Genomic DNA, 11063 nt, shown 5'->3' on the forward strand with positions numbered 1-11063 from the left:
TCATGTCACACTATTAGATGTCTTCCCCAGTAAGCTAGTACTTGTGGAGATGCAATTATAGGTATCCACCTTTGAGATCATGCACATATGACACCTACAAGTATGCACGGGCCTGAAGTTGTACTGGTAGTAGAATAGTAGAATAATTCTACCACAAACACAACTACCTCTATGTTAGGTGCCTACCCATATGTTACCTAGGAAGATGGTAATAACAATGCCCATTCTCAGCCACATTCACAGATACCATATGTAAATGAGCAAAATGACATGCTTACCAAACTTTAAGCATCCAGGAGATGTGTCACTCCCGCTATCTACAAACATTAATTCCTTGATATTATCTGGGATGAGACGACCACAACTTGCAGCCAAGCATGTTCCCTCTCTGCCAGCAAGGTTGGCAAAACAATATATATGGTAAGCATGTCTGCAGGGGACTATGAATATCCCGAACGCCTCTTCATCGCACATGAGCAGTCCACATGCACTGCAGCTATCAGGCACCTGCGATATCTCAGCATTAGGTGGTGGCACTTTGGGGGTGGAACCTGCAAATGAACCGGGTTTTTCCTGCGTTGCATGGCATTTACAAAATCAACACGAGCATTCAGTATGGGGAGAATTTCTTCGTTCATCTCAATTTCCCTAGTAATCTCAAGTAACTCTGCACTGCATTCATCATCCTCCACCTCAGCTTGCAAGGTCTCTAGCGTCATTTTGAGCTTGAAGACCGGTTCCTTCTCGCTTTCCACATCAGCACTATCCGCCACAGATGATTGCAGCTCCCCCAATCCATGTTTGGCTTTAGCAAGCTGTGTTGTTACACTATTAATGATTGACATTGGCCCCTCACTTAGATGCACATTTTCTTGCATGGCATCTTGTCTTTTACACGCTTCATGGTACTGCGTTAATGCCTTTTCTTGGCTAAGTTCCGTAGCCATTCCAACATCATCAAGTTCACGAAGAGACAAATTTCCAAGCCTTGAAAATTTGGCCGCATTGTGCAAGCTAGAACCCCTGCTAGAATCCCCCTCATCTACATTCGTAACGATGGTCATGCGCCACGAGCTCTGTGGTGCACTTGCAGAGTGGTATGCTGCCCATCTCTGTTTCTTCAGCTGCAGCTTGCTAGATTCCATATTGGCTACAATGCTCTCAGCAAAAGCTGCCCAATTCACAGCCCCTCTCAAATGTTCATAGAGAAAACCCCTGGCAAATGCCTTTGTTACTACCATAGTTCCCAGGAGGCTCCTGGTACACCGAAGTGAACATGGAGTAGAATTTGCTCCAAAATTCCTTCTTAAGAAACCTGTATTTTACTTTGCTGCCTCTCTTTGGCACCTCAGTAAACACTTGCAGCCAGTCTTCATCTGAAAAATCCTCCTCATTGAGGAGCCTCGGATCCTGTCCAGCACAATTAAGCTTGTACACCTCATGGGCCTCTGCTTTTGTCATGCAAAACTGGCTCTTCCTCTCAAAGTTGACATGAGGAGGCTGCCACCTAGACATCGGTGCAGGAGAAGCGGGGGTTCCGACATTTTGGTCCGATCGAGAACGAAGAGCTTGCCTCTCCTCTACAACAGGTGTTTCATGAGTAGGATTTGGCCTTCTCTTCTTCACCCTGTGTGTGTCATGGTCCTCCCCCTCAGAAGTAGAGTATGCAACTCTTTTGTTTGGAGAAGCATGCACCACGTGCCTGGGTGGTGTCTTCCTCACCGGCTTGCTCTCTTTATGCCTGGCTTCTTTCTCCTAAGACCTGTGCTTGTGTGCCTTCCTTTCTTTCCCCACCAGCTCCTTGACGTGGTGTGGAGAGGACTGAGCCCGTTTGGTGCACGACAGTACCTCCATGCCCCTAGTTCTCCGCGTCATAATTGCCCCGCTCGCGGCTGTAACAAAGGGGCCCAAGCCACTCAAACTCACTTTTAAAAAAAAGACACTAATATGTATATATTGAAAAGAAAAACCCCCCATGTTCTCAAATTCGGTACTACAAGTGACCTCCACCACTTACAAACTTAGGTAGTAACATGAAGTGACGAGCTCCCAAAAATCAAGTAGGTAGCGTACCACCTTAGCATGCATATACCCATAGAGAATGCAAATTTAACCAAATAATAATTCATTCTTCTTCAACTTGACAAAACCTATGACCGTGTTTCATGGTCCTACATTGAAGATGTCATGATGATTTAGGCTTTGGACCTTGAATGTCTTGGTGCACACACTAGGAACTAGTAGCTCCTTTTTAACAATAGAATTGTGGGAGCCTAAAGGATTGAAAAGATAAATAAGAAAAAATGCCCACTTGTACCTCTTCTCTTCGCTATTGGTTATCATGCCTTGGATACCATGCTCAAGTCTAGTTGAAAGAAAGGAAAAATTCAAGGACTTTCTCTACCAGATAATAATCAACTCTATATAAAGCTATTTATAGATGACTCATTGATCTTTCTACAAGATCACCCTCAAATGATAAGGAAAATTTAGGAGATTGTGTAGAATTTTGCAATAGCTTCATGATCAAAAGGCAACATCAAGAAGTCTAGACTCATTTCACTTATAGAGAATGACTCTTTTAACCTTATGGAATGGTCTAGTGAAGTAGTCTCTAAAGGTATGATTTTTTGCCACCTTGGGTTAGGAATTAATGAGAAAGAAAGATTTCAATGGGTGATGAAAAAAATCAAAGGGAAGATGGGAGATAGTAGAGTAAAGTAATCAACTCATTCATGATGTCTTAGTTGTCCTTATTTCTCCAATCCTCAAAATGGCCAAAGGAAATTGGAAGAAGTTTTTGAAGCCTATCAAGTGATTTTTGTGGAAGAACTACACCGAGGAAAATTTACCTTGGTAGTGGGGAAAATGGGAGTGGGATACTAGGCCTAAGGAGGAAGGGGGCATTGGATTACTTAACCTGACAGCTCATGTGAGGGCACGATGCTCCAAATTCATGGTAACACTAGCCAAGCAAGATCAAACCTAGACCTTGATGACATGGGATATGATGAAGAAGGTAAAGCTTTACTCCCAAGGGGGTCCATGGAAACATGCTGAGTTCCATGCCAAATCAATGGTACCTCCATGGGCATGTGTAAAAGCTAGGAGCTAACATAGGAGAGTTTGTACAAAATGTATTAAAGTATTTGTAGCACTAGAATGGAGAGAATCAATCAAATATTTCAAAAACTTTGTCACTTTCTAAGCTTGATAGTGGCTAATTGGACATTTTTTGGAGGGAAATTGCCAGAAGAATCAATAATAAAGGAGTAATATATTTATAACAGTTATGTGATAGAAATAACTTTATCGGAAGGAAGAAAACCATTTGATTACACAATTCAACTTGAAAGGGAATGAAAGAATGTTGATTGGTAGAGTAGTTGAATGATTGAGAAGTATTGCATGGCCGATCAATGAATCAGAACTAGACTGGAGGGCCTGGCATTGGCTGGTTGAGGAAAAATTTTCCCTACCACAAAAAAAAGAAATGTATATCAAACTAATGTACAAAGAAAAATGATTTTCACCTCTCAATAATAGTGGCATCTATAGTGGTCCACGAGGCAAAATGGCGATAGTCCTTTTAAATATTTGGGATCCCAAATGGCCAGATATCATAAAGACATTTCTTTGGAAGGTGTTACTAGGTGGGACCGTACCAACTAGGAACAAGATGAAGGCTATAGAAGATCCTGTCCATCTATTCAAGGACTACCCATCCATGAGGGGTTTGCAGGGAAAGTTTGTAAATAGATACAAAGGACATAAAAAATCTTGTTTCTAAAAACCAATCTAATAGTAGGAGGTAAAGCAAATTTAAGCCAAGATACTCTGGCTTACATACAAATTGTTCGGTTCTACTTTTTACAAAACATATGGAAGGCAAGAAACGTCAAATTTTTTGATGGAATCTGTGCATGAAACATGTTTGAAGAAATCACTAAAGAAAGCAATAAATTGCTCTTTACAATAGGAGCAAGAAGAATTTGGATGGGCAACAACAATCAAAACAATGGAGTTCCTCAAGGAATTAAAGGGAATATAGAGGAGGTAAACAACTCCCAGTCAAAATGCAAAAATCCCTAGGAGAGGTGGCACCTTGTGTATGTAGCATATCCTCATCTGGGGTTAGATTTCTTCAAGTTGACTAAAAAGAACTTGCTTTGCACTAATTGGACCCTCAAGGCACAAGAAGTGCTTGAGGTTTGGCGTACGTTCTTCACAATGTTAATATATAATAACACCACTCACAATTGTGAATGAAGAAAAATAAAAGACTAAAAGACTCCCATGATCACAAATGATTTTGATGGTCATTAGACTTGTAGGTGAATTATGGTGACCATGGCTTATGTTATTGGCCAGTCTCTAGCCTATTTGGTTTAGGGAGAGATCCCGGAGGGAGATCTCCTAGATGCGGTCCTAGAGATGCTAAGACCTAGGCTTTTATCCATTAACTTAGAAAATATTACTGCTTCATTGAATTGCATTATGTAGAATCCTTTTTCTAGATACTAAATGAACTCTATAGATCCATCGTAATTTGAGACACTTGGACCATACAACTAGTTGATTAGTCTTTACTTGGCTGGCACCGACCCATAAAGACAAGGACTAGGGACAAATTGTCCAGCTTTGTAAGCTACTTCTTAATCAATGCAGGGGGGGGGGACTACCATAGTATATACATTCTCAATTTCCACCCTCTGTTATAAATTATTTTTTTGGAATTGAAGAGCCCTATCTCCGCAAGCCATGTCTTTGATTTGGGAAGACGTAGGCACCTTACCAACAAGTGCTCTCTTATTTGATCCCATTTCACTCTTTTGCAATCTCTTTTTGGAGTGCTACAATTTCTCTTTCTAGTTTAGCCTCCTGCAGCTCCCACAATTCTTCTAGGTTCTTGAAAGGGTCATCTAGTGCCATCTCCATTTCTCCTACTTTGTATATTGAGTCCCATGACCCTTTGACCCCCTTTTTCTAATTTATTGTTAGCTAGCATTTTTGTGTTTGTAGCCTTGCTGATAGCCACCACGAGAGCATCCATCTCAATAGCCCATTTCAATTCTAATCTTTTGATTCCTTCAATTGGGCATGATAGAGGAGGTGTTATGTTCACATCTCCTACTATCTTGGTAGCTATCTTGCTAGACCCCTGTTCTACCTGACATGATGGCACTATTGTAGCATGTGCACCTGGCACTTAGCCCAAACTGTTGGTTTGTACAGAGACAACTTGATGAGTAGTCTTGGACATGGGGGGTGCCGAAATTGTGACAATCTCCCACCAACATGGCTTCATCAAAGGAAGGTCTATATACAACTTATTGTAGCTATGGTTGACATCAAATATATAGACCTTTCCAAGCACAAATGCGATTGGTGGGAGGATTGAAACTTAGGAGACCTCTTAAACAAGGCTATCCACTCGCCCAATAAAAGGGTTGGCTATTGCAAGAAACAAGCAACTACTCGCTAAATTTTTTGCTTATGACTCTTTTCTCTTCCTTGAAGCTAACCCTCCAATGCTTAGAAAGTCTCTAGAGATTGTGAAAATTTTTTCCACAGCCTCAGGATCCAAATGCAATATTGAGAAGTCAAGGTTAATATCTCTCACAAAAAAATGACTCTTTTGACCCGTCTGAATGGTTTGGCAAAGTTGTTAGTAGTAAGGGAAAATTTTTTCATCATCTAAGGCCCCTGCTAGGGTTTGGAATTATTGATAGTCAAAATTTCAATGGGTCATGAATAGAATTAGAAGTAAGATGGAAAGATGAAAGTATGTGCTTCTCCCCTTCCACAGCAGAGAAAGTCATTAATTCGTTCATGATCCCATACTTGTCTTTCTACTTGCCAATGCTTAAATTGGCCAAGTGCAACTGGAAGGAATTCCTCAAACCAAACAAAGGGTTTTGTGGAATACAACACAAAATATATGTTGCCTTGGCAATGGGGAAAATGGGAGAGGGTAGCTAGACCCAGACTACAGGGAGGAGCTAGATTCCTTAACCCTGATATACATCCAAATTTGTCGTTTCACTAGAAAATCAAAGTTAAGCATGGATTATGATGGCTTGGGGTATGGTTGACAAGGTGAGGCCCTTCTCCAAAGGAGTCACATGTTGGAAACATGTGGAAGTCCATAACAAATTGTTGGCACCACGGGCATGTTTGAAGCTAGGAGGGGTACGAGTGAGCTAGTACACAAATGTATCCAAGAAGCCTCTTCACTAAAATGAAGAGAGACTATCAGATATTTTAATAACTCAATAAAAAATGGGCCTCCTTGGTTTTCTAAGATTGGAGGAGGATTTATTAACAAATTTCGGAGAGAAGGAGCTAAAAAGCATAGCAACAAAGGAGCAAGCCATCTTGCACATTTTTGGGATAAAACTTTCATAGTTGGAAGGAGGTTGACCAGATAGAATCACAATACAAGCTCAATGGAAATAAAAGGCTCTTGGTCTTAAGAGTGGAAAGCCTAGTAGTGGTCTAGCAATGCAGTGTTCACTGCCGCTCAAACAAAAGAAATATATTTGAATTTCATGTACAAAAAGGATTTTTTTTATTCACTTAAAAAGAAATGATAGTTGTAGTGGACGGAGGCCAAGTGGGTGATAGTCATAAGTAATATCTAGTGTCCTAGCTAGACTCACCTAATGAAAGTGTTCCTATGGAAGGTTGTTTGGGGTGCCATTCCAATTCAACAAAAATCCAAAGCCAAAGGGATTAGCATTGATTTATGCTCATGGTGTAAAGAAGCTATCAAAGACCCCTAGCAAGTTGTTGTCCACATTGGCCCAGCTGCTTGTGCATTTGGACATGGGAATCCTCACCATTGAACCCTGCATGGTCACTAGCCATAGCTCTTTGGTCACTACTCTAGCCATTTGGGCAGCCATCTATTACTAGTGTTACAACCTACATGACATAATCCCCCCCCCCCCCCCCCCCAAAAAAAAAACAAAAAAGAGTTTTTGTCCTTGAGAAAAATTGGGAAAATTTCTTGGCTATTGCACTATGGGATTCCCAAGTTGTTGCTTACTCATCTAAGTCTATTCAATTAATTAGTACTTCTTTGCACAATTGATGATATGTTTGTCTATCTCAATAACCTAGAATCCTTTTTGATTCATGTGGTATCTTTGGAGGCTCTACCAAAATCTCTAGAGAAACTATGTTCTCCAGCCGTGGATCAACTTCTTCAATTTACTCATGTGGAAGACAAGATGAACTTAAGAACTCTCCAATAACTCAAGTTTATATTCTATGTCTCCAATATTTTTAATGAATTCAAGGGACCACAATATCTAGGAGAAAGTTTGTCACATTTTCCTGTTTTCACGACTTTGCAAGAACCTATAAGAATACAAAGTCACCTTCTTCAAAAGTAACTTGCCTTCATCATCTATTAGCATACATCTTAACACAATGTTGTGTAATTTGTATGATTTCCTTTTTCTCTTTCAATATAACATTCATATCTTCAAGGAAATTCTTGATAGATTGAATCTTCTCCTTCTCTAGGCCTACAGCCATAGGAGATCTCGGCTGGAAACCATACATCAAAATACTTTTGAACTTCCTATCTCTAGCTGAAACTATATCTACAGGTAATACATATAGCTTGTAGAGCTGCTCAATGAAGATTTTTGCCAACTTTGGCATTTTATCCATTTTCTTGATCGAAATAAACTTGGGTCATGTAGGTGCATTTGCCACCACATTAGATTTCTCTTTGGTAATGTATCTGAAGTGCAAACTCTTGTAGGATCTCCATCCTCCAAAATTTTCTACCTTTTAGTTCATTCTAAATTAAAAGCCATTTAAAAATTTCGTAATCCATGTGAACATCTTTCTTCATGTGTCCCTTCCTATGGCAATATTAGCACTTGATATCATGCATGAATTATTAGAATTATTGTGAAAAATCTTGCGATTGCACTTGGCATGATCGAGAGTGCAATTTCTCTATCTATGAGAGTAAGCAACATAAGCATCACTATGTTTCGCCTTTGTAAGAAAACTATCAATAATATCATTATAGACTAGTTTGACATAAGATGCCAAGTCAATTGACTAAAGAAAATTTTGAGCTCATTTAAATGTGATGATACATTGTCACCTTTCTTCATGCAAAGATTAACAAGTTTCTTCATACGATAAACCTTGTTACTAGAAATCTTCTTCTCATAAGTGTTACATAACTTTTGCCATAGATCATCAGTAGTGGCTTCACCAACAATCGTAAAGAACACTGACTTTGCAAGGTGTAAATAGATGGTAGACCTTACATTTATATCAAGAAACCTCTACATGGTCTATATGTAATCATCATCCTCTTTGTTTTCAAATAATGGTGCTATTGCCTTTCAAAATCAACACATGATGGATTTGTTCTTTCTAGATATTGAAGTTTGTGTCATCAAACTTTTGGATATTGTAGATATCCTTTTCATAAGACAAGGCCATAAATACTAATAGCTGTTTTTTGGCTATCCAAATTTCCACAGTGAGCTTCCTTACCCTACGAAAATCACCCAAACACAGTGTCTATCCCTACCATTTCATTGTATATAGGCGTGTGTGAGTTAGGGACTTTTCTCATATCTTCTTAAAATCCTCAACTAGCTATTCATTGGGCTAGTTGAGCCAAAACTATAAATAAAATTAAAATATATTATCTCATTGTATATAGGGACTAGATAGTGATAGCCGTTTTTCGGCTTTCCATAATTGACATAGTAAGCTACCTCACCCTATCAAATCACTCAAACATTTTGGTTATCCCTACCATTTCACTGTACATAGGCGTGTGTGAGTTAGGGGACTTTTCTCATATCTTCTTAAAAACCCTTAATTAGCTAGTCACTGGGCTAGTTGAGCCAAAAAAAATAAAAAAATAAAAAATATAAGTATATTATGGCCCATTTGTGTGTAAATATTTTATTATATATAGGGCCTAAATAAAATGATTTTTCATAATTATTTTGGTATTTATTTAAATATTTATACTTAGGTGTGTGTTATTTATGTACATTGACTCATCATTACCATATTTTTTCTTACCATTTTGCATACTCTTTATTCCATATAAAAATAATTTCATGCAAGCTTCTCTTATTTTTGGTGTAACTCCATCCCAATAAAAATCCAAAAAAACTAGTTTTATTTATGTGTATATTTTTTCACTATTGTGATTTTTTCCTTCCTACACCTATTCTCTATTACTCTCATAAATTAGAACACCAAAAATATTCATCTTTTTATGGTAGACTTATAATGAGAGAGATTTATTTTGACCCCTTTATATTTTTTCCACCTATATTATTTATATCTGACATGTACATAATTTTTTAGACCCCTAAATATTTGATTTTCTTAGTTGACTATTCATTTATATCATGATCTCAATAATATCTTCAATTATACACCTACCAACTAAGGTCAAGGGTATGTGGAATGCATGCATGCACCATGGGGAGCTCACTCTTGGAGGTATTCAAAAGAATCATCCAAAGAAGGACCTCACGAGGACCTTGTGCAGTGGAAAAAAAAGTCAGCTTTGCTGAATTTTTAAAGATCACATGCTCCTCGAATTTGGAAAGGTGATACAATCAAAAGTTGTAGCTCGTGAGCTGAACTTTCACCTCCAATTTTTTCATATTTTTTTGAGCTACGAGCTGTGAGCTATGATTTTATTGGTGGACCCCAGTTTGCCCATGCTATGCAGCCACACTCCCTCTTCCACTTTATCAGTTTCCTCTTTCACACACACTCCTCCCACTCCTTCCCACTCCCAAACCTGCAACTCCCATGTCCTAATTCACCCTCTTCACCATTGCCACATCTCTCACACCTCCATAGACTTCATCCTCCATTTCTACACCCTATGTGTCCCCCTTTCTCTCTACATATATGTCCATATTACCATACTCTCTTCAACTTTGTAAAGAACTTCAAAAAATCAGCAAAAATCCAAAGATAACCTCTGCAAATGAAGGCTTTTATCATGAATTTTCCACGGTTTGAAATAACATAGCTTCATCGACACGCGCTGCTTCGCCATGCTGACTGCTTCTTCTTCTGGTGCTGTAAAGAGATGAATGTCAACTTCTCCAAAGCTTCAAACTCTCTTTACAAGCTCATCCCTTCTCTAACTTTTCTCATCATATATCTCACCATTTGGTGAATGATTTTGTAAATATTTTGTAGTGATAATTACTAACTACTAACCACTAATCTTATTGTAAAATGCACCCTCTACTAGAGTAGGCACTCCCAAATTATTCACTCAATCCTCTCTCCTTTCATCCTCAATAATTCTCTTCCCTTGAGCCCACATCCATGTGACTCAAAGGACAAGAGAGACCCACCCTCATTAAAAAAATATATATATATATATATATATATGCATAATCTTTTATTCCTTCAAATAAACTTGATTAGGCCTAATCCAAACCGGGGCTTCTAAAACCTATAAATAGAGCCCTTCTCTCCCTTGTAAATCATCCCATGATCACACTACACCACACCATTCTCAACACATAACACACCACTCTTCAAGCCTAGTTGTGTAGAGTGTGTGCATCGTGAGTGCTCTATTCCATCATTACACATAGGTGCATGGAGAAGCTTGAAGTTAGTTATGCCATCTAGAGGAGTGGAGTGATACTATACGCTGCAATCACACTTGTAGCCTACTCTTGTCCATAAATAAGATTCATAGTTTTGGGTGCAGTTGTATGCTGCAACTACGACTCTTCTCTCCAAATTGACTTGATAAGTTGGCTCATCAGGTGGTTAAAGGTATATTGTCCTTGAAGTTTGTTGTGACATTTCATGCTTGGTGGTTTGAGGGCTTGTTGAATGGTTTGCCTAAAAGGTAAATTGTAAGAGGGTGCTCGGTGAGAGGGCTCCCGTGACCCTAAGACAATTTGTGTATTGGCAACAAGGTCATGTTTTCTGTTGTCTCTCTATTTCTCATCAAGCTTTGTGTGCATCTAGTCTTTAAGGCTAAGACTGAGTTGCTCAAGTTGATTTGTGCTCTTTACCTC

At 38.9% G+C, this 11063-nt stretch overlaps 1 pseudogene; it reads right to left on the minus strand.

The window, feature by feature from the left end:
* Window positions 1-440: 440 nt before the first annotated feature.
* Window positions 441-1854, minus strand: LOC147419301 (uncharacterized; annotated as a pseudogene).
* Between the last annotated feature and the right edge of the window lie 9209 nt (window positions 1855-11063).

The sequence above is a fragment of the Adiantum capillus-veneris genome, chromosome 29, assembly GCF_014529385.1.
Source record: "Adiantum capillus-veneris isolate H3 chromosome 29, ASM1452938v2, whole genome shotgun sequence".
NCBI lineage: Eukaryota > Viridiplantae > Streptophyta > Polypodiopsida > Polypodiales > Pteridaceae > Adiantum > Adiantum capillus-veneris.